The sequence below is a fragment of the Salminus brasiliensis genome, chromosome 6, assembly GCF_030463535.1.
Source record: "Salminus brasiliensis chromosome 6, fSalBra1.hap2, whole genome shotgun sequence".
Classification (NCBI taxonomy): domain Eukaryota; kingdom Metazoa; phylum Chordata; class Actinopteri; order Characiformes; family Bryconidae; genus Salminus; species Salminus brasiliensis.
In genome coordinates, this window is record NC_132883.1 from 38,472,559 (window position 1) to 38,492,777 (window position 20,219).

At 44.1% G+C, this 20,219-nt stretch overlaps 1 protein-coding gene and 31 non-coding genes across 32 annotated transcripts in view; 16 read left to right on the forward strand and 16 right to left on the reverse strand.

Annotated features, from left to right (window-relative positions):
- Positions 1–20,219, reverse strand: part of LOC140557823 (uncharacterized) — a 71,498-nt gene that overhangs the window by 21,892 nt on the left and 29,387 nt on the right. The gene's annotated exons all lie outside the window — the stretch shown is intronic.
- trnaw-cca (transfer RNA tryptophan (anticodon CCA)) lies at positions 29–100 on the reverse strand. The gene has a single exon. It is a non-coding gene; the product is annotated as a tRNA-Trp (tRNA).
- On the forward strand, positions 234–306 carry trnak-uuu (transfer RNA lysine (anticodon UUU)). Its single transcript has one exon. It is a non-coding gene; the product is annotated as a tRNA-Lys (tRNA).
- Positions 1,555–1,627, forward strand: trnak-uuu (transfer RNA lysine (anticodon UUU)). The gene has a single exon. It is a non-coding gene; the product is annotated as a tRNA-Lys (tRNA).
- On the reverse strand, positions 2,673–2,744 carry trnaw-cca (transfer RNA tryptophan (anticodon CCA)). The gene has a single exon. It is a non-coding gene; the product is annotated as a tRNA-Trp (tRNA).
- trnak-uuu (transfer RNA lysine (anticodon UUU)) lies at positions 2,878–2,950 on the forward strand. Its single transcript has one exon. It is a non-coding gene; the product is annotated as a tRNA-Lys (tRNA).
- trnaw-cca (transfer RNA tryptophan (anticodon CCA)) lies at positions 3,996–4,067 on the reverse strand. The gene has a single exon. It is a non-coding gene; the product is annotated as a tRNA-Trp (tRNA).
- trnak-uuu (transfer RNA lysine (anticodon UUU)) lies at positions 4,201–4,273 on the forward strand. Its single transcript has one exon. It is a non-coding gene; the product is annotated as a tRNA-Lys (tRNA).
- trnaw-cca (transfer RNA tryptophan (anticodon CCA)) lies at positions 5,316–5,387 on the reverse strand. The gene has a single exon. It is a non-coding gene; the product is annotated as a tRNA-Trp (tRNA).
- trnak-uuu (transfer RNA lysine (anticodon UUU)) lies at positions 5,521–5,593 on the forward strand. Its single transcript has one exon. It is a non-coding gene; the product is annotated as a tRNA-Lys (tRNA).
- Positions 6,637–6,708, reverse strand: trnaw-cca (transfer RNA tryptophan (anticodon CCA)). Its single transcript has one exon. It is a non-coding gene; the product is annotated as a tRNA-Trp (tRNA).
- Positions 6,842–6,914, forward strand: trnak-uuu (transfer RNA lysine (anticodon UUU)). The gene has a single exon. It is a non-coding gene; the product is annotated as a tRNA-Lys (tRNA).
- On the reverse strand, positions 7,960–8,031 carry trnaw-cca (transfer RNA tryptophan (anticodon CCA)). Its single transcript has one exon. It is a non-coding gene; the product is annotated as a tRNA-Trp (tRNA).
- Positions 8,165–8,237, forward strand: trnak-uuu (transfer RNA lysine (anticodon UUU)). The gene has a single exon. It is a non-coding gene; the product is annotated as a tRNA-Lys (tRNA).
- On the reverse strand, positions 9,283–9,354 carry trnaw-cca (transfer RNA tryptophan (anticodon CCA)). Its single transcript has one exon. It is a non-coding gene; the product is annotated as a tRNA-Trp (tRNA).
- Positions 9,488–9,560, forward strand: trnak-uuu (transfer RNA lysine (anticodon UUU)). Its single transcript has one exon. It is a non-coding gene; the product is annotated as a tRNA-Lys (tRNA).
- trnaw-cca (transfer RNA tryptophan (anticodon CCA)) lies at positions 10,606–10,677 on the reverse strand. Its single transcript has one exon. It is a non-coding gene; the product is annotated as a tRNA-Trp (tRNA).
- On the forward strand, positions 10,811–10,883 carry trnak-uuu (transfer RNA lysine (anticodon UUU)). The gene has a single exon. It is a non-coding gene; the product is annotated as a tRNA-Lys (tRNA).
- Positions 11,929–12,000, reverse strand: trnaw-cca (transfer RNA tryptophan (anticodon CCA)). The gene has a single exon. It is a non-coding gene; the product is annotated as a tRNA-Trp (tRNA).
- trnak-uuu (transfer RNA lysine (anticodon UUU)) lies at positions 12,134–12,206 on the forward strand. The gene has a single exon. It is a non-coding gene; the product is annotated as a tRNA-Lys (tRNA).
- trnaw-cca (transfer RNA tryptophan (anticodon CCA)) lies at positions 13,252–13,323 on the reverse strand. The gene has a single exon. It is a non-coding gene; the product is annotated as a tRNA-Trp (tRNA).
- trnak-uuu (transfer RNA lysine (anticodon UUU)) lies at positions 13,457–13,529 on the forward strand. Its single transcript has one exon. It is a non-coding gene; the product is annotated as a tRNA-Lys (tRNA).
- trnaw-cca (transfer RNA tryptophan (anticodon CCA)) lies at positions 14,575–14,646 on the reverse strand. Its single transcript has one exon. It is a non-coding gene; the product is annotated as a tRNA-Trp (tRNA).
- On the forward strand, positions 14,780–14,852 carry trnak-uuu (transfer RNA lysine (anticodon UUU)). Its single transcript has one exon. It is a non-coding gene; the product is annotated as a tRNA-Lys (tRNA).
- Positions 15,898–15,969, reverse strand: trnaw-cca (transfer RNA tryptophan (anticodon CCA)). Its single transcript has one exon. It is a non-coding gene; the product is annotated as a tRNA-Trp (tRNA).
- Positions 16,103–16,175, forward strand: trnak-uuu (transfer RNA lysine (anticodon UUU)). The gene has a single exon. It is a non-coding gene; the product is annotated as a tRNA-Lys (tRNA).
- trnaw-cca (transfer RNA tryptophan (anticodon CCA)) lies at positions 17,220–17,291 on the reverse strand. Its single transcript has one exon. It is a non-coding gene; the product is annotated as a tRNA-Trp (tRNA).
- Positions 17,425–17,497, forward strand: trnak-uuu (transfer RNA lysine (anticodon UUU)). Its single transcript has one exon. It is a non-coding gene; the product is annotated as a tRNA-Lys (tRNA).
- Positions 18,543–18,614, reverse strand: trnaw-cca (transfer RNA tryptophan (anticodon CCA)). The gene has a single exon. It is a non-coding gene; the product is annotated as a tRNA-Trp (tRNA).
- Positions 18,748–18,820, forward strand: trnak-uuu (transfer RNA lysine (anticodon UUU)). The gene has a single exon. It is a non-coding gene; the product is annotated as a tRNA-Lys (tRNA).
- Positions 19,866–19,937, reverse strand: trnaw-cca (transfer RNA tryptophan (anticodon CCA)). Its single transcript has one exon. It is a non-coding gene; the product is annotated as a tRNA-Trp (tRNA).
- On the forward strand, positions 20,071–20,143 carry trnak-uuu (transfer RNA lysine (anticodon UUU)). The gene has a single exon. It is a non-coding gene; the product is annotated as a tRNA-Lys (tRNA).

Here is a 20,219-nt window from a genome sequence, read left to right on the forward strand (position 1 = left end):
ACAGCGTGGTTTACTGTAAATAAAGACATGACCCCGACGTGATTTGAACACGCAACCTTCTGATCTGGAGTCAGACGCGCTACCTTTGCGCCACGAGGTCATTAGTCGTCCACATTATTGTGTATGTGTGTGTTTGTCTGGTCAGAGCTCTCAGCAGCCTTCATTTCAGAGGCTATGTCCGCTTTCATCAGACATCGCAATCGTCAGATGGCCAAAACATCTCGATTGGTAGAGCCCGGATAGCTCAGTCGGTAGAGCATCAGACTTTTAATCTGAGGGTCCAGGGTTCAAGTCCCTGTTCGGGTGATGCTTTAGCTCCTTCCGACTCCCAGTGAAATCAAGCTACTAGAAGACGCATTAATTAGAGCACTCAGCGGGCAAACAATGCCTTTTAGCCTAATAATAAATAACTCAGTATCGTTGTGTCACATGACTAACATAAGACCTTAGTTGATCACCTCAACAAGTCAGCAAGTTTCTCCACAAAACTGCCATTTCACACAGAACCATAAGTAAACCATCTTCATCTCAGCCCTCCTGAAAACAAGCTCCAACCAGCATGAATTGTAAGTTGGTTTAAAGTGGTCTGGCTCTGTCTGACCAGCATTCCAGTCTTCAAAATTCAACTAATACTAGTCTGGTGTGCAGGTAACCATCAAAGGTCAACTTTCATTGCAGAATATAAAGAATAACAAAAACAAACAAAACAGAAAAAACAGCAACGCCGTACCATGCTGTGTTTTAAGCCAGCAACACAGATACTGAGTAGTGTCCTGAGAGTTGGGTTCGAGCTCGTTTTCTACAGCATGATCTTTTACTCTAGCACACTCTTCCTCAGCTCATCTTCTTCTTAATCTTCTTCTCTCTTTCTTTCGCTCGCTCGCACGCGCGCACTCTCACCCTCTCTGCCGTTTTTTCGCATTTAAGCACGCACTCCCTCCTTGCTCGCTGGCGCGTGCGCTTTCCGTCCATGCATGGTATAGGTCGCTGTATGGAGAGGCATGATCTGGAGTCCTTCCAGAAAACCTGATTTTTCCTACCAACATACTTCAGATAGCCGTAAGAAAATGACCCCCTAAAGACGCGCGAGGGTCTATAAATGTTTGTGATCCATCCCGAGATAAAGAACAGTGAGATTGAAAAATGTTAATATGTTATTGCAGCAGCAATAATGATATGTAGCTCGTTTATTCATTCATTTCTGTGACTTAATTTAGTTAGAATTTCTATAAAGAAATGATATAAAAATAGAAAAAGAAAGATAAAGCCCACAAACAGATGACCCTCTGTGTCTGACATAAGCAGCAGAAGGACTGACGGTACAGCGTGGTTTACTGTAAATAAAGACATGACCCCGACGTGATTTGACTACGCAACCTTCTGATCTGGAGTCAGACGCGCTACCGTTGCGCCACGAGGTCATAAGACGCACACATTATTGTGTATGTGTGTGTTTGTCTGGTCAGAGCTCTCAGCAGCCTTCATTTCAGAGGCTATGTCCGCTTTCATCAGACATCGCAATCGTCAGATGGCCAAAACATCTCGATTGGTAGAGCCCGGATAGCTCAGTCGGTAGAGCATCAGACTTTTAATCTGAGGGTCCAGGGTTCAAGTCCCTGTTTGGGCGATGCTTTAGCTCCTTCGGTCTCCCAGTGAAATCAAGCTACTAGAAGACGCATGAATTAGAGAACCCAGCGGGCAGACAAGGCCTTTTAGCCTAATAATAAATAACTCAGTATCGTTGTGTCACATGACTAACATAAGACCTTAGTTGATCACCTCAACAAGTCAGCAAGTTTCTCCACAAAACTGCCATTTCACACAGAACCATGAGTAAACCATCTTCATCTCAGCCCTCCTGAAAACAAGCTCCAACCAGCATGAATTGTAAGTTGGTTTAAAGTGGTCTGGCTCTGTCTGACCAGCATTCCAGTCTTCAAAATTCAACTAATACTAGTCTGGTGTGCAGGTAACCATCAAAGGTCAACTTTCATTGCAGAATATAAAGAATAACAAACAAACAAACAAAACAGAAAAAACAGCAACGCCGTACCATGCTGTGTTTTCAGCCAGCAACACAAATACTGAGTAGTGTCCTGAGAGTTGGGCTCGAGCTCGTTTTCTACAGCATGATCTTTTACTCTAGCACACTCTTCCTCAGCTCATCTTCTTCTTAATCTTCTTCTCTCTTTCTTTCGCTCGCTCGCACGCGCGCACTCTCACCCTCTCTGCCGTTTTTTCGCATTTAAGCACGCACTCCCTCCTTGCTCGCTTGCGCGTGCGCTTTCCGTCCATGCATGGTATAGGTCGCTGTATGGAGAGGCATGATCTGGAGTCCTTCCAGAAAACCTGATTTTTCCTACCAACATACTTCAGATAGCCGTAAGAAAATGACCCCCTAAAGACGCGTGAGGGTCTATAAATGTTTGTGATCCATCCCGAGATAAAGAACAGTGAGATTGAAAAATGTTAATATGTTATTGCAGCAGCAATAATGATATGTAGCTCGTTTATTCATTCATTTCTGTGACTTAATTTAGTTAGAATTTCTATAAAGAAATGATATAAAAATAGAAAAAGACAGATAAAGCCCACAAACAGATGACCCTCTGTGTCTGACATAAGCAGCAGAAGGACTGACGGTACAGCGTGGTTTACTATAAATAAAGACGTGACCCCGACGTGATTTGAACACGCAACCTTCTGATCTGGAGTCAGACGCGCTACCGTTGCGCCACGAGGTCATTAGACGCCCACATTACTGTGTATGTGTGTGTTTGTCTGGTCAGAGCTCTCAGCAGCCTTCATTTCAGAGGCTATGTCCGCTTTCATCAGACATCGCAATCGTCAGATGGCCAAAACATCTCGACTGGCAGAGCCCGGATAGCTCAGTCGGTAGAGCATCAGACTTTTAATCTGAGGGTCCAGGGTTCAAGTCCCTGTTCGGGCGATGCTTTAGCTCCTTCCGACTCCCAGTGAAATCAAGCTACTAGAAGACGCATTAATTAGAGCACTCAGCGGGCAAACAATGCCTTTTAGCCTAATAATAAATAACTCAGTATCGTTGTGTCACATGACTAACATAAGACCTTAGTTGATCACCTCAACAAGTCAGCAAGTTTCTCCACAAAACTGCCATTTCACACAGAACCATGAGTAAACCATCTTCATCTCAGCCCTCCTGAAAACAAGCTCCAACCAGCATGAATTGTAAGTTGGTTTAAAGTGGTCTGGCTCTGTCTGACCAGCATTCCAGTCTTCAAAATTCAACTAATACTAGTCTGGTGTGCAGGTAACCATCAAAGGTCAACTTTCATTGCAGAATATAAAGAATAACAAACAAACAAACAAAACAGAAAAAACAGCAACGCCGTACCATGCTGTGTTTTCAGCCAGCAACACAGATACTGAGTAGTGTCCTGAGAGTTGGGCTCGAGCTCGTTTTCTACAGCATGATCTTTTACTCTAGCACACTCTTCCTCAGCTCATCTCCTTCTTAATTTTCATCTCTCTTTCTTTCGCTCGCTGGCACGCGCGCACTCTCACCCTCTCTGCCGTTTTTTCGCATTTAAGCACGCACTCCCTCCTTGCTCGCTGGCGCGTGCGCTTTCCGTCCATGCATGGTATAGGTCGCTGTATGGAGAGGCATGATCTGGAGTCCTTCCAGAAAACCTGATTTTTCCTACCAACATACTTCAGATAGCCGTAAGAAAATGACCCCCTAAAGACGCGCGAGGGTCTATAAATGTTTGTGATCCATCCCGAGATAAAGAACAGTGAGATTGAAAAATGTTAATATGTTATTGCAGCAGCAATAATGATATGTAGCTCGTTTATTCATTCATTTCTGTGACTTAATTTAGTTAGAATTTCTATAAAGAAATGATATAAAAATAGAAAAAGACAGATAAAGCCCACAAACAGATGACCCTCTGTGTCTGACATAAGCAGCAGAAGGACTGACGGTACAGCGTGGTTTACTGTAAATAAAGACATGACCCCGACGTGATTTGAACACGCAACCTTCTGATCTGGAGTCAGACGCGCTACCGTTGCGCCACGAGGTCATAAGACGCCCACATTATTGTGTATGTGTGTGTTTGTCTGGTCAGAGCTCTCAGCAGCCTTCATTTCAGAGGCTATGTCCGCTTTCATCAGACATCGCAATCGTCAGATGGCCAAAACATCTCGATTGGTAGAGCCCGGATAGCTCAGTCGGTAGAGCATCAGACTTTTAATCTGAGGGTCCAGGGTTCAAGTCCCTGTTCGGGCGATGCTTTAGCTCCTTCCGACTCCCAGTGAAATCAAGCTACTAGAAGACGCATTAATTAGAGCACTCAGCGGGCAAACAATGCCTTTTAGCCTAATAATAAATAACTCAGTATCGTTGTGTCACATGACTAACATAAGACCTTAGTTGATCACCTCAACAAGTCAGCAAGTTTCTCCACAAAACTGCCATTTCACACAGAACCATAAGTAAACCATCTTCATCTCAGCCCTCCTGAAAACAAGCTCCAACCAGCATGAATTGTAAGTTGGTTTAAAGTGGTCTGGCTCTGTCTGACCAGCATTCCAGTCTTCAAAATTCAACTAATACTAGTCTGGTGTGCAGGTAACCATCAAAGGTCAACTTTCATTGCAGAATATAAAGAATAACAAAAACAAACAAAACAGAAAAAACAGCAACGCCGTACCATGCTGTGTTTTAAGCCAGCAACACAGATACTGAGTAGTGTCCTGAGAGTTGGGTTCGAGCTCGTTTTCTACAGCATGATCTTTTACTCTAGCACACTCTTCCTCAGCTCATCTTCTTCTTAATCTTCTTCTCTCTTTCTTTCGCTCGCTCGCACGCGCGCACTCTCACCCTCTCTGCCGTTTTTTCGCATTTAAGCACGCACTCCCTCCTTGCTCGCTGGCGCGTGCGCTTTCCGTCCATGCATGGTATAGGTCGCTGTATGGAGAGGCATGATCTGGAGTCCTTCCAGAAAACCTGATTTTTCCTACCAACATACTTCAGATAGCCGTAAGAAAATGACCCCCTAAAGACGCGCGAGGGTCTATAAATGTTTGTGATCCATCCCGAGATAAAGAACAGTGAGATTGAAAAATGTTAATATGTTATTGCAGCAGCAATAATGATATGTAGCTCGTTTATTCATTCATTTCTGTGACTTAATTTAGTTAGAATTTCTATAAAGAAATGATATAAAACAGAAAAAGACAGATAAAGCCCACAAACAGATGACCCTCTGTGTCTGACATAAGCAGCAGAAGGACTGACGGTACAGCGTGGTTTACTGTAAATAAAGACATGACCCCGACGTGATTTGAACACGCAACCTTCTGATCTGGAGTCAGACGCGCTACCTTTGCGCCACGAGGTCATTAGTCGTCCACATTATTGTGTATGTGTGTGTTTGTCTGGTCAGAGCTCTCAGCAGCCTTCATTTCAGAGGCTATGTCCGCTTTCATCAGACATCGCAATCGTCAGATGGCCAAAACATCTCGATTGGTAGAGCCCGGATAGCTCAGTCGGTAGAGCATCAGACTTTTAATCTGAGGGTCCAGGGTTCAAGTCCCTGTTCGGGCGATGCTTTAGCTCCTTCCGACTCCCAGTGAAATCAAGCTACTAGAAGACGCATTAATTAGAGCACTCAGCGGGCAAACAATGCCTTTTAGCCTAATAATAAATAACTCAGTATCGTTGTGTCACATGACTAACATAAGACCTTAGTTGATCACCTCAACAAGTCAGCAAGTTTCTCCACAAAACTGCCATTTCACACAGAACCATAAGTAAACCATCTTCATCTCAGCCCTCCTGAAAACAAGCTCCAACCAGCATGAATTGTAAGTTGGTTTAAAGTGGTCTGGCTCTGTCTGACCAGCATTCCAGTCTTCAAAATTCAACTAATACTAGTCTGGTGTGCAGGTAACCATCAAAGGTCAACTTTCATTGCAGAATATAAAGAATAACAAAAACAAACAAAACAGAAAAAACAGCAACGCCGTACCATGCTGTGTTTTAAGCCAGCAACACAGATACTGAGTAGTGTCCTGAGAGTTGGGTTCGAGCTCGTTTTCTACAGCATGATCTTTTACTCTAGCACACTCTTCCTCAGCTCATCTTCTTCTTAATCTTCTTCTCTCTTTCTTTCGCTCGCTCGCACGCGCGCACTCTCACCCTCTCTGCCGTTTTTTCGCATTTAAGCACGCACTCCCTCCTTGCTCGCTGGCGCGTGCGCTTTCCGTCCATGCATGGTATAGGTCGCTGTATGGAGAGGCATGATCTGGAGTCCTTCCAGAAAACCTGATTTTTCCTACCAACATACTTCAGATAGCCGTAAGAAAATGACCCCCTAAAGACGCGCGAGGGTCTATAAATGTTTGTGATCCATCCCGAGATAAAGAACAGTGAGATTGAAAAATGTTAATATGTTATTGCAGCAGCAATAATGATATGTAGCTCGTTTATTCATTCATTTCTGTGACTTAATTTAGTTAGAATTTCTATAAAGAAATGATATAAAAATAGAAAAAGAAAGATAAAGCCCACAAACAGATGACCCTCTGTGTCTGACATAAGCAGCAGAAAGACTGACGGTACAGCGTGGTTTACTGTAAATAAAGACATGACCCCGACGTGATTTGAATACGCAACCTTCTGATCTGGAGTCAGACGCGCTACCGTTGCGCCACGAGGTCATAAGACGCACACATTATTGTGTATGTGTGTGTTTGTCTGGTCAGAGCTCTCAGCAGCCTTCATTTCAGAGGCTATGTCCGCTTTCATCAGACATCGCAATCGTCAGATGGCCAAAACATCTCGATTGGTAGAGCCCGGATAGCTCAGTCGGTAGAGCATCAGACTTTTAATCTGAGGGTCCAGGGTTCAAGTCCCTGTTTGGGCGATGCTTTAGCTCCTTCGGTCTCCCAGTGAAATCAAGCTACTAGAAGACGCATTAATTAGAGCACTCAGCGGGCAAACAATGCCTTTTAGCCTAATAATAAATAACTCAGTATCGTTGTGTCACATGACTAACATAAGACCTTAGTTGATCACCTCAACAAGTCAGCAAGTTTCTCCACAAAACTGCCATTTCACACAGAACCATGAGTAAACCATCTTCATCTCAGCCCTCCTGAAAACAAGCTCCAACCAGCATGAATTGTAAGTTGGTTTAAAGTGGTCTGGCTCTGTCTGACCAGCATTCCAGTCTTCAAAATTCAACTAATACTAGTCTGGTGTGCAGGTAACCATCAAAGGTCAACTTTCATTGCAGAATATAAAGAATAACAAACAAACAAACAAAACAGAAAAAACAGCAACGCCGTACCATGTTGTGTTTTCAGCCAGCAACACAGATACTGAGTAGTGTCCTGAGAGTTGGGCTCGAGCTCGTTTTCTACAGCATGATCTTTTACTCTAGCACACTCTTCCTCAGCTCATCTCCTTCTTAATCTTCTTCTCTCTTTCTTTCGCTCGCTCGCACGCGCGCACTCTCACCCTCTCTGCCGTTTTTTCGCATTTAAGCACGCACTCCCTCCTTGCTCGCTGGCGCGTGCGCTTTCCGTCCATGCATGGTATAGGTCGCTGTATGGAGAGGCATGATCTGGAGTCCTTCCAGAAAACCTGATTTTTCCTACCAACATACTTCAGATAGCCGTAAGAAAATGACCCCCTAAAGACGCGTGAGGGTCTATAAATGTTTGTGATCCATCCCGAGATAAAGAACAGTGAGATTGAAAAATGTTAATATGTTATTGCAGCAGCAATAATGATATGTAGCTCGTTTATTCATTCATTTCTGTGACTTAATTTAGTTAGAATTTCTATAAAGAAATGATATAAAAATAGAAAAAGACAGATAAAGCCCACAAACAGATGACCCTCTGTGTCTGACATAAGCAGCAGAAGGACTGACGGTACAGCGTGGTTTACTGTAAATAAAGACGTGACCCCGACGTGAGTTGAACACGCAACCTTCTGATCTGGAGTCAGACGCGCTACCGTTGCGCCACGAGGTCATTAGACGCCCACATTACTGTGTATGTGTGTGTTTGTCTGGTCAGAGCTCTCAGCAGCCTTCATTTCAGAGGCTATGTCCGCTTTCATCAGACATCGCAATCGTCAGATGGCCAAAACATCCCGATTGGTAGAGCCCGGATAGCTCAGTCGGTAGAGCATCAGACTTTTAATCTGAGGGTCCAGGGTTCAAGTCCCTGTTCGGGCGATGCTTTAGCTCCTTCCGACTCCCAGTGAAATCAAGCTACTAGAAGACGCATTAATTAGAGCACTCAGCGGGCAAACAATGCATTTTAGCCTAATAATAAATAACTCAGTATCGTTGTGTCACATGACTAACATAAGACCTTAGTTGATCACCTCAACAAGTCAGCAAGTTTCTCCACAAAACTGCCATTTCACACAGAACCATAAGTAAACCATCTTCATCTCAGCCCTCCTGAAAACAAGCTCCAACCAGCATGAATTGTAAGTTGGTTTAAAGTGGTCTGGCTCTTTCTGACCAGCATTCCAGTCTTCAAAATTCAACTAATACTAGTCTGGTGTGCAGGTAACCATCAAAGGTCAACTTTCATTGCAGAATATAAAGAATAACAAACAAACAAACAAAACAGAAAAAACAGCAACGCCGTACCATGCTGTGTTTTAAGCCAGCAACACAGATACTGAGTAGTGTCCTGAGAGTTGGGTTCGAGCTCGTTTTCTACAGCATGATCTTTTACTCTAGCACACTCTTCCTCAGCTCATCTTCTTCTTAATCTTCTTCTCTCTTTCTTTCGCTCGCTCGCACGCGCGCACTCTCACCCTCTCTGCCGTTTTTTCGCATTTAAGCACGCACTCCCTCCTTGCTCGCTGGCGCGTGCGCTTTCCGTCCATGCATGGTATAGGTCGCTGTATGGAGAGGCATGATCTGGAGTCCTTCCAGAAAACCTGATTTTTCCTACCAACATACTTCAGATAGCCGTAAGAAAATGACCCCCTAAAGACGCGTGAGGGTCTATAAATGTTTGTGATCCATCCCGAGATAAAGAACAGTGAGATTGAAAAATGTTAATATGTTATTGCAGCTGCAATAATGATATGTAGCTCGTTTATTCATTCATTTCTGTGACTTAATTTAGTTAGAATTTCTATAAAAAAATGATATAAAAATAGAAAAAGACAGATAAAGCCCACAAACAGATGACCCTCTGTGTCTGACATAAGCAGCAGAAGGACTGACGGTACAGCGTGGTTTACTGTAAACAAAGACGTGACCCCGACGTGATTTGAACACGCAACCTTCTGATCTGGAGTCAGACGCGCTACCGTTGCGCCACGAGGTCATTAGTCGTCCACATTATTGTGTATGTGTGTATTTGTCTGGTCAGAGCTCTCAGCAGCCTTCATTTCAGAGGCTATGTCCGCTTTCATCAGACATCGCAATCGTCAGATGGCCAAAACATCTCGACTGGCAGAGCCCGGATAGCTCAGTCGGTAGAGCATCAGACTTTTAATCTGAGGGTCCAGGGTTCAAGTCCCTGTTCGGGCGTTGCTTTAGCTCCTTCCGACTCCCAGTGAAATCAAGCTACTAGAAGACGCATTAATTAGAGCACTCAGCGGGCAGACAACGCCTTTGAGCCTAATAATAAATAACTCAGTATCGTTGTGTCACATGACTAACATAAGACCTTAGTTGATCACCTCAACAAGTCAGCAAGTTTCTCCACAAAACTGCCATTTCACACAGAACCATGAGTAAACCATCTTCATCTCAGCCCTCCTGAAAACAAGCTCCAACCAGCATGAATTGTAAGTTGGTTTAAAGTGGTCTGGCTCTGTCTGACCAGCATTCCAGTCTTCAAAATTCAACTAATACTAGTCTGGTGTGCAGGTAACCATCAAAGGTCAACTTTCATTGCAGAATATAAAGAATAACAAACAAACAAACAAAACAGAAAAAACAGCAACGCCGTACCATGCTGTGTTTTCAGCCAGCAACACAGATACTGAGTAGTGTCCGGAGAGTTGGGCTCGAGCTCGTTTTCTACAGCATGATCTTTTACTCTAGCACACTCTTCCTCAGCTCATCTCCTTCTTAATTTTCATCTCTCTTTCTTTCGCTCGCTCGCACGCGCGCACTCTCACCCTCTCTGCCGTTTTTTCGCATTTAAGCACGCACTCCCTCCTTGCTCGCTGGCGCGTGCGCTTTCCGTCCATGCATGGTATAGGTCGCTGTATGGAGAGGCATGATCTGGAGTCCTTCCAGAAAACCTGATTTTTCCTACCAACATACTTCAGATAGCCGTAAGAAAATGACCCCCTAAAGACGCGTGAGGGTCTATAAATGTTTGTGATCCATCCCGAGATAAAGAACAGTGAGATTGAAAAATGTTAATATGTTATTGCAGCAGCAATAATGATATGTAGCTCGTTTATTCATTCATTTCTGTGACTTAATTTAGTTAGAATTTCTATAAAGAAATGATATAAAAATAGAAAAAGACAGATAAAGCCCACAAACAGATGACCCTCTGTGTCTGACATAAGCAGCAGAAGGACTGACGGTACAGCGTGGTTTACTATTAATAAAGACGTGACCCCGACGTGATTTGAACACGCAACCTTCTGATCTGGAGTCAGACGCGCTACCGTTGCGCCACGAGGTCATTAGACGCCCACATTACTGTGTATGTGTGTGTTTGTCTGGTCAGAGCTCTCAGCAGCCTTCATTTCAGAGGCTATGTCCGCTTTCATCAGACATCGCAATCGTCAGATGGCCAAAACATCTCGACTGGCAGAGCCCGGATAGCTCAGTCGGTAGAGCATCAGACTTTTAATCTGAGGGTCCAGGGTTCAAGTCCCTGTTCGGGCGATGCTTTAGCTCCTTCCGACTCCCAGTGAAATCAAGCTACTAGAAGACGCATTAATTAGAGCACTCAGCGGGCAAACAATGCCTTTTAGCCTAATAATAAATAACTCAGTATCGTTGTGTCACATGACTAACATAAGACCTTAGTTGATCACCTCAACAAGTCAGCAAGTTTCTCCACAAAACTGCCATTTCACACAGAACCATGAGTAAACCATCTTCATCTCAGCCCTCCTGAAAACAAGCTCCAACCAGCATGAATTGTAAGTTGGTTTTAAGTGGTCTGGCTCTGTCTGACCAGCATTCCAGTCTTCAAAATTCAACTAATACTAGTCTGGTGTGCAGGTAACCATCAAAGGTCAACTTTCATTGCAGAATATAAAGAATAACAAACAAACAAACAAAACAGAAAAAACAGCAACGCCGTACCATGCTGTGTTTTCAGCCAGCAACACAGATACTGAGTAGTGTCCTGAGAGTTGGGCTCGAGCTCGTTTTCTACAGCATGATCTTTTACTCTAGCACACTCTTCCTCAGCTCATCTCCTTCTTAATCTTCTTCTCTCTTTCTTTCGCTCGCTCGCACGCGCGCACTCTCACCCTCTCTGCCGTTTTTTCGCATTTAAGCACGCACTCCCTCCTTGCTCGCTGGCGCGTGCGCTTTCCGTCCATGCATGGTATAGGTCGCTGTATGGAGAGGCATGATCTGGAGTCCTTCCAGAAAACCTGATTTTTCCTACCAACATACTTCAGATAGCCGTAAGAAAATGACCCCCTAAAGACGCGTGAGGGTCTATAAATGTTTGTGATCCATCCCGAGATAAAGAACAGTGAGATTGAAAAATGTTAATATGTTATTGCAGCAGCAATAATGATATGTAGCTCGTTTATTCATTCATTTCTGTGACTTAATTTAGTTAGAATTTCTATAAAGAAATGATATAAAAATAGAAAAAGACAGATAAAGCCCACAAACAGATGACCCTCTGTGTCTGACATAAGCAGCAGAAGGACTGACGGTACAGCGTGGTTTACTGTAAACAAAGACGTGACCCCGGCGTGATTTGAACACGCAACCTTCTGATCTGGAGTCAGACGCGCTACCGTTGCGCCACGAGGTCACTAGACGCCCACATTACTGTGTATGTGTGTGTTTGTCTGGTCAGAGCTCTCAGCAGCCTTCATTTCAGAGGCTATGTCCGCTTTCATCAGACATCGCAATCGTCAGATGGCCAAAACATCTCGATTGGTAGAGCCCGGATAGCTCAGTCGGTAGAGCATCAGACTTTTAATCTGAGGGTCCAGGGTTCAAGTCCCTGTTTGGGCGATGCTTTAGCTCCTTCGGTCTCCCAGTGAAATCAAGCTACTAGAAGACGCATGAATTAGAGAACCCAGCGGGCAGACAAGGCCTTTTAGCCTAATAATAAATAACTCAGTATCGTTGTGTCACATGACTAACATAAGACCTTAGTTGATCACCTCAACAAGTCAGCAAGTTTCTCCACAAAACTGCCATTTCACACAGAACCATGAGTAAACCATCTTCATCTCAGCCCTCCTGAAAACAAGCTCCAACCAGCATGAATTGTAAGTTGGTTTAAAGTGGTCTGGCTCTGTCTGACCAGCATTCCAGTCTTCAAAATTCAACTAATACTAGTCTGGTGTGCAGGTAACCATCAAAGGTCAACTTTCATTGCAGAATATAAAGAATAACAAACAAACAAACAAAACAGAAAAAACAGCAACGCCGTACCATGCTGTGTTTTCAGCCAGCAACACAGATACTGAGTAGTGTCCTGAGAGTTGGGTTCGAGCTCGTTTTCTACAGCATGATCTTTTACTCTAGCACACTCTTCCTCAGCTCATCTTCTTCTTAATCTTCTTCTCTCTTTCTTTCGCTCGCTCGCACGCGCGCACTCTCACCCTCTCTGCCGTTTTTTCGCATTTAAGCACGCACTCCCTCCTTGCTCGCTGGCGCGTGCGCTTTCCGTCCATGCATGGTATAGGTCGCTGTATGGAGAGGCATGATCTGGAGTCCTTCCAGAAAACCTGATTTTTCCTACCAACATACTTCAGATAGCCGTAAGAAAATGACCCCCTAAAGACGCGTGAGGGTCTATAAATGTTTGTGATCCATCCCGAGATAAAGAACAGTGAGATTGAAAAATGTTAATATGTTATTGCAGCAGCAATAATGATATGTAGCTCGTTTATTCATTCATTTCTGTGACTTAATTTAGTTAGAATTTCTATAAAGAAATGATATAAAAATAGAAAAAGACAGATAAAGCCCACAAACAGATGACCCTCTGTGTCTGACATAAGCAGCAGAAGGACTGACGGTACAGCGTGGTTTACTATTAATAAAGACGTGACCCCGACGTGATTTGAACACGCAACCTTCTGATCTGGAGTCAGACGCGCTACCGTTGCGCCACGAGGTCATTAGACGCCCACATTACTGTGTATGTGTGTGTTTGTCTGGTCAGAGCTCTCAGCAGCCTTCATTTCAGAGGCTATGTCCGCTTTCATCAGACATCGCAATCGTCAGATGGCCAAAACATCTCGACTGGCAGAGCCCGGATAGCTCAGTCGGTAGAGCATCAGACTTTTAATCTGAGGGTCCAGGGTTCAAGTCCCTGTTCGGGCGATGCTTTAGCTCCTTCCGACTCCCAGTGAAATCAAGCTACTAGAAGACGCATTAATTAGAGCACTCAGCGGGCAAACAATGCCTTTTAGCCTAATAATAAATAACTCAGTATCGTTGTGTCACATGACTAACATAAGACCTTAGTTGATCACCTCAACAAGTCAGCAAGTTTCTCCACAAAACTGCCATTTCACACAGAACCATGAGTAAACCATCTTCATCTCAGCCCTCCTGAAAACAAGCTCCAACCAGCATGAATTGTAAGTTGGTTTTAAGTGGTCTGGCTCTGTCTGACCAGCATTCCAGTCTTCAAAATTCAACTAATACTAGTCTGGTGTGCAGGTAACCATCAAAGGTCAACTTTCATTGCAGAATATAAAGAATAACAAACAAACAAACAAAACAGAAAAAACAGCAACGCCGTACCATGCTGTGTTTTCAGCCAGCAACACAGATACTGAGTAGTGTCCTGAGAGTTGGGCTCGAGCTCGTTTTCTACAGCATGATCTTTTACTCTAGCACACTCTTCCTCAGCTCATCTCCTTCTTAATCTTCTTCTCTCTTTCTTTCGCTCGCTCGCACGCGCGCACTCTCACCCTCTCTGCCGTTTTTTCGCATTTAAGCACGCACTCCCTCCTTGCTCGCTGGCGCGTGCGCTTTCCGTCCATGCATGGTATAGGTCGCTGTATGGAGAGGCATGATCTGGAGTCCTTCCAGAAAACCTGATTTTTCCTACCAACATACTTCAGATAGCCGTAAGAAAATGACCCCCTAAAGACGCGTGAGGGTCTATAAATGTTTGTGATCCATCCCGAGATAAAGAACAGTGAGATTGAAAAATGTTAATATGTTATTGCAGCAGCAATAATGATATGTAGCTCGTTTATTCATTCATTTCTGTGACTTAATTTAGTTAGAATTTCTATAAAGAAATGATATAAAAATAGAAAAAGACAGATAAAGCCCACAAACAGATGACCCTCTGTGTCTGACATAAGCAGCAGAAGGACTGACGGTACAGCGTGGTTTACTGTAAACAAAGACGTGACCCCGGCGTGATTTGAACACGCAACCTTCTGATCTGGAGTCAGACGCGCTACCGTTGCGCCACGAGGTCACTAGACGCCCACATTACTGTGTATGTGTGTGTTTGTCTGGTCAGAGCTCTCAGCAGCCTTCATTTCAGAGGCTATGTCCGCTTTCATCAGACATCGCAATCGTCAGATGGCCAAAACATCTCGATTGGTAGAGCCCGGATAGCTCAGTCGGTAGAGCATCAGACTTTTAATCTGAGGGTCCAGGGTTCAAGTCCCTGTTTGGGCGATGCTTTAGCTCCTTCGGTCTCCCAGTGAAATCAAGCTACTAGAAGACGCATGAATTAGAGAACCCAGCGGGCAGACAAGGCCTTTTAGCCTAATAATAAATAACTCAGTATCGTTGTGTCACATGACTAACATAAGACCTTAGTTGATCACCTCAACAAGTCAGCAAGTTTCTCCACAAAACTGCCATTTCACACAGAACCATGAGTAAACCATCTTCATCTCAGCCCTCCTGAAAACAAGCTCCAACCAGCATGAATTGTAAGTTGGTTTAAAGTGGTCTGGCTCTGTCTGACCAGCATTCCAGTCTTCAAAATTCAACTAATACTAGTCTGGTGTGCAGGTAACCATCAAAGGTCAACTTTCATTGCAGAATATAAAGAATAACAAACAAACAAACAAAACAGAAAAAACAGCAACGCCGTACCATGCTGTGTTTTCAGCCAGCAACACAGATACTGAGTAGTGTCCTGAGAGTTGGGTTCGAGCTCGTTTTCTACAGCATGATCTTTTACTCTAGCACACTCTTCCTCAGCTCATCTTCTTCTTAATCTTCTTCTCTCTTTCTTTCGCTCGCTCGCACGCGCGCACTCTCACCCTCTCTGCCGTTTTTTCGCATTTAAGCACGCACTCCCTCCTTACTCGCTGGCGCGTGCGCTTTCCGTCCATGCATGGTATAGGTCGCTGTATGGAGAGGCATGATCTGGAGTCCTTCCAGAAAACCTGATTTTTCCTACCAACATACTTCAGATAGCCGTAAGAAAATGACCCCCTAAAGACGCGCGAGGGTCTATAAATGTTTGTGTTCCATCCCGAGATAAAGAACAGTGAGATTGAAAAATGTTAATATGTTATTGCAGCAGCAATAATGATATGTAGCTCGTTTATTCATTCATTTCTGTGACTTAATTTAGTTAGAATTTCTATAAAGAAATGATATAAAAATAGAAAAATACAGATAAAGCCCACAAACAGATGACCCTCTGTGTCTGACATAAGCAGCAGAAGGACTGACGGTACAGCGTGGTTTACTGTAAATAAAGACGTGACCCCGACGTGATTTGAACACGCAACCTTCTGATCTGGAGTCAGACGCGCTACCGTTGCGCCACGAGGTCATTAGGCGCCCACATTACTGTGTATGTGTGTGTTTGTCTGGTCAGAGCTCTCAGCAGCCTTCATTTCAGAGGCTATGTCCGCTTTCATCAGACATCGCAATCGTCAGATGGCCAAAACATCTCGATTGGTAGAGCCCGGATAGCTCAGTCGGTAGAGCATCAGACTTTTAATCTGAGGGTCCAGGGTTTAAGTCCCTGTTCGGGCGATGCTTTAGCTCCTTCGGTCTCCCAGTGAAATCAAGCTACTAGAAGACGCATTAATTAGAGAACCCAGCGGGCAGACAAGGCCTTTTAGCCTAATAATAAATAACTCAGTATCGTTGTGTCACATGACTAACATAAGACCTTAGTTGATCACCTCAACAAGTCAGCAAGTTTCTCCACAAAACTGCCATTTCACACAGAACCATGAGTAAACCATCTTCATCTCAGCCCTCCTGAAAACAAGCTCCAACCAGCATGAATTGTAAGTTGGTTTAAAGTGGTCTGGCTCTGTCTGACCAGCATTCCAGTCTTCAAAATTCAACTAATACTAGTCTGGTGTGCAGGTAACCATCAAAGGTCAACTTTCATTGCAGAATATAAAGAATAACAAACAAACAAAAAAACAGAAAAAACAGCAACGCCGTACCATGCTGTGTTTTCAGCCAGCAACACAAATACTGAGTAGTGTCCTGAGAGTTGGGTTCGAGCTCGTTTTCTACAGCATGATCTTTTACTCTAGCACACTCTTTCTCAGCTCATCTCCTTCATAATTTTCATCTCTCTTTCTTTCGCTCGCTCGCACGCGCGCACTCTCACCCTCTCTGCCGTTTTTTCGCATTTAAGCACGCACTCCCTCCTTGCTCGCTGGCGCGTGCGCTTTCCGTCCATGCATGGTATAGGTCGCTGTATGGAGAGGCATGATCTGGAGTCCTTCCAGAAAACCTGATTTTTCCTACCAACATACTTCAGATAGCCGTAAGAAAATGACCCCCTAAAGACGCGTGAGGGTCTATAAATGTTTGTGATCCATCCCGAGATAAAGAACAGTGAGATTGAAAAATGTTAATATGTTATTGCAGCAGCAATAATGATATGTAGCTCGTTTATTCATTCATTTCTGTGACTTAATTTAGTTAGAATTTCTATAAAGAAATGATATAAAAATAGAAAAAGACAGATAAAGCCCACAAACAGATGACCCTCTGTGTCTGACATAAGCAGCAGAAGGACTGACGGTACAGCGTGGTTTACTATAAATAAAGACGTGACCCCGACGTGATTTGAACACGCAACCTTCTGATCTGGAGTCAGACGCGCTACCGTTGCGCCACGAGGTCATTAGACGCCCACATTACTGTGTATGTGTGTGTTTGTCTGGTCAGAGCTCTCAGCAGCCTTCATTTCAGAGGCTATGTCCGCTTTCATCAGACATCGCAATCGTCAGATGGCCAAAACATCTCGACTGGCAGAGCCCGGATAGCTCAGTCGGTAGAGCATCAGACTTTTAATCTGAGGGTCCAGGGTTCAAGTCCCTGTTTGGGCGATGCTTTAGCTCCTTCCGACTCCCAGTGAAATCAAGCTACTAGAAGACGCATTAATTAGAGCACTCAGCGGGCAAACAATGCCTTTTAGCCTAATAATAAATAACTCAGTATCGTTGTGTCACATGACTAACATAAGACCTTAGTTGATCACCTCAACAAGTCAGCAAGTTTCTCCACAAAACTGCCATTTCACACAGAACCATGAGTAAACCATCTTCATCTCAGCCCTCCTGAAAACAAGCTCCAACCAGCATGAATTGTAAGTTGGTTTAAAGTGGTCTGGCTCTGTCTGACCAGCATTCCAGTCTTCAAAATTCAACTAATACTAGTCTGGTGTGCAGGTAACCATCAAAGGTCAACTTTCATTGCAGAATATAAAGAATAACAAACAAACAAACAAAACAGAAAAAACAGCAACGCCGTACCATGCTGTGTTTTCAGCCAGCAACACAGATACTGAGTAGTGTCCTGAGAGTTGGGCTCGAGCTCGTTTTCTACAGCATGATCTTTTACTCTAGCACACTCTTCCTCAGCTCATCTCCTTCTTAATCTTCTTCTCTCTTTCTTTCGCTCGCTCGCACGCGCGCACTCTCACCCTCTCTGCCGTTTTTTCGCATTTAAGCACGCACTCCCTCCTTGCTCGCTGGCGCGTGCGCTTTCCGTCCATGCATGGTATAGGTCGCTGTATGGAGAGGCATGATCTGGAGTCCTTCCAGAAAACCTGATTTTTCCTACCAACATACTTCAGATAGCCGTAAGAAAATGACCCCCTAAAGACGCGTGAGGGTCTATAAATGTTTGTGATCCATCCCGAGATAAAGAACAGTGAGATTGAAAAATGTTAATATGTTATTGCAGCAGCAATAATGATATGTAGCTCGTTTATTCATTCATTTCTGTGACTTAATTTAGTTAGAATTTCTATAAAGAAATGATATAAAAATAGAAAAAGACAGATAAAGCCCACAAACAGATGACCCTCTGTGTCTGACATAAGCAGCAGAAGGACTGACGGTACAGCGTGGTTTACTGTAAATAAAGACGTGACCCCGACGTGATTTGAACACGCAACCTTCTGATCTGGAGTCAGACGCGCTACCGTTGCGCCACGAGGTCATTAGACGCCCACATTACTGTGTATGTGTGTGTTTGTCTGGTCAGAGCTCTCAGCAGCCTTCATTTCAGAGGCTATGTCCGCTTTCATCAGACATCGCAATCGTCAGATGGCCAAAACATCTCGATTGGTAGAGCCCGGATAGCTCAGTCGGTAGAGCATCAGACTTTTAATCTGAGGGTCCAGGGTTCAAGTCCCTGTTCGGGCGATGCTTTAGCTCCTTCCGACTCCCAGTGAAATCAAGCTACAAGAAGACGCATTAATTAGAGCACTCAGCGGGCAAACAATGCCTTTTAGCTTAATAATAAATAACTCAGTATCGTTGTGTCACATGACTAACATAAGACCTTAGTTGATCACCTCAACAAGTCAGCAAGTTTCTCCACAAAACTGCCATTTCACACAGAACCATAAGTAAACCATCTTCATCTCAGCCCTCCTGAAAACAAGCTCCAACCAGCATGAATTGTAAGTTGGTTTAAAGTGGTCTGGCTCTGTCTGACCAGCATTCCAGTCTTCAAAATTCAACTAATACTAGTCTGGTGTGCAGGTAACCATCAAAGGTCAACTTTCATTGCAGAATATAAAGAATAACAAACAAACAAACAAAACAGAAAAAACAGCAACGCCGTACCATGCTGTGTTTTAAGCCAGCAACACAGATACTGAGTAGTGTCCTGAGAGTTGGGTTCGAGCTCGTTTTCTACAGCATGATCTTTTACTCTAGCACACTCTTCCTCAGCTCATCTTCTTCTTAATCTTCTTCTCTCTTTCTTTCGCTCGCTCGCACGCGCGCACTCTCACCCTCTCTGCCGTTTTTTCGCATTTAAGCACGCACTCCCTCCTTGCTCGCTGGCGCGTGCGCTTTCCGTCCATGCATGGTATAGGTCGCTGTATGGAGAGGCATGATCTGGAGTCCTTCCAGAAAACCTGATTTTTCCTACCAACATACTTCAGATAGCCGTAAGAAAATGACCCCCTAAAGACGCGCGAGGGTCTATAAATGTTTGTGATCCATCCCGAGATAAAGAACAGTGAGATTGAAAAATGTTAATATGTTATTGCAGCAGCAATAATGATATGTAGCTCGTTTATTCATTCATTTCTGTGACTTAATTTAGTTAGAATTTCTATAAAGAAATGATATAAAAATAGAAAAAGACAGATAAAGCCCACAAACAGATGACCCTCTGTGTCTGACATAAGCAGCAGAAGGACTGACGGTACAGCGTGGTTTACTGTAAATAAAGACGTGACCCCGACGTAATTTGAACACGCAACCTTCTGATCTGGAGTCAGACGCGCTACCGTTGCGCCACGAGGTCATTAGACGCCCACATTACTGTGTATGTGTGTGTTTGTCTGGTCAGAGCTCTCAGCAGCCTTCATTTCAGAGGCTATGTCCGCTTTCATCAGACATCGCAATCGTCAGATGGCCAAAACATCTCGATTGGTAGAGCCCGGATAGCTCAGTCGGTAGAGCATCAGACTTTTAATCTGAGGGTCCAGGGTTCAAGTCCCTGTTCGGGCGATGCTTTAGCTCCTTCCGACTCCCAGTGAAATCAAGCTACTAGAAGACGCATTAATTAGAGCACTCAGCGGGCAAA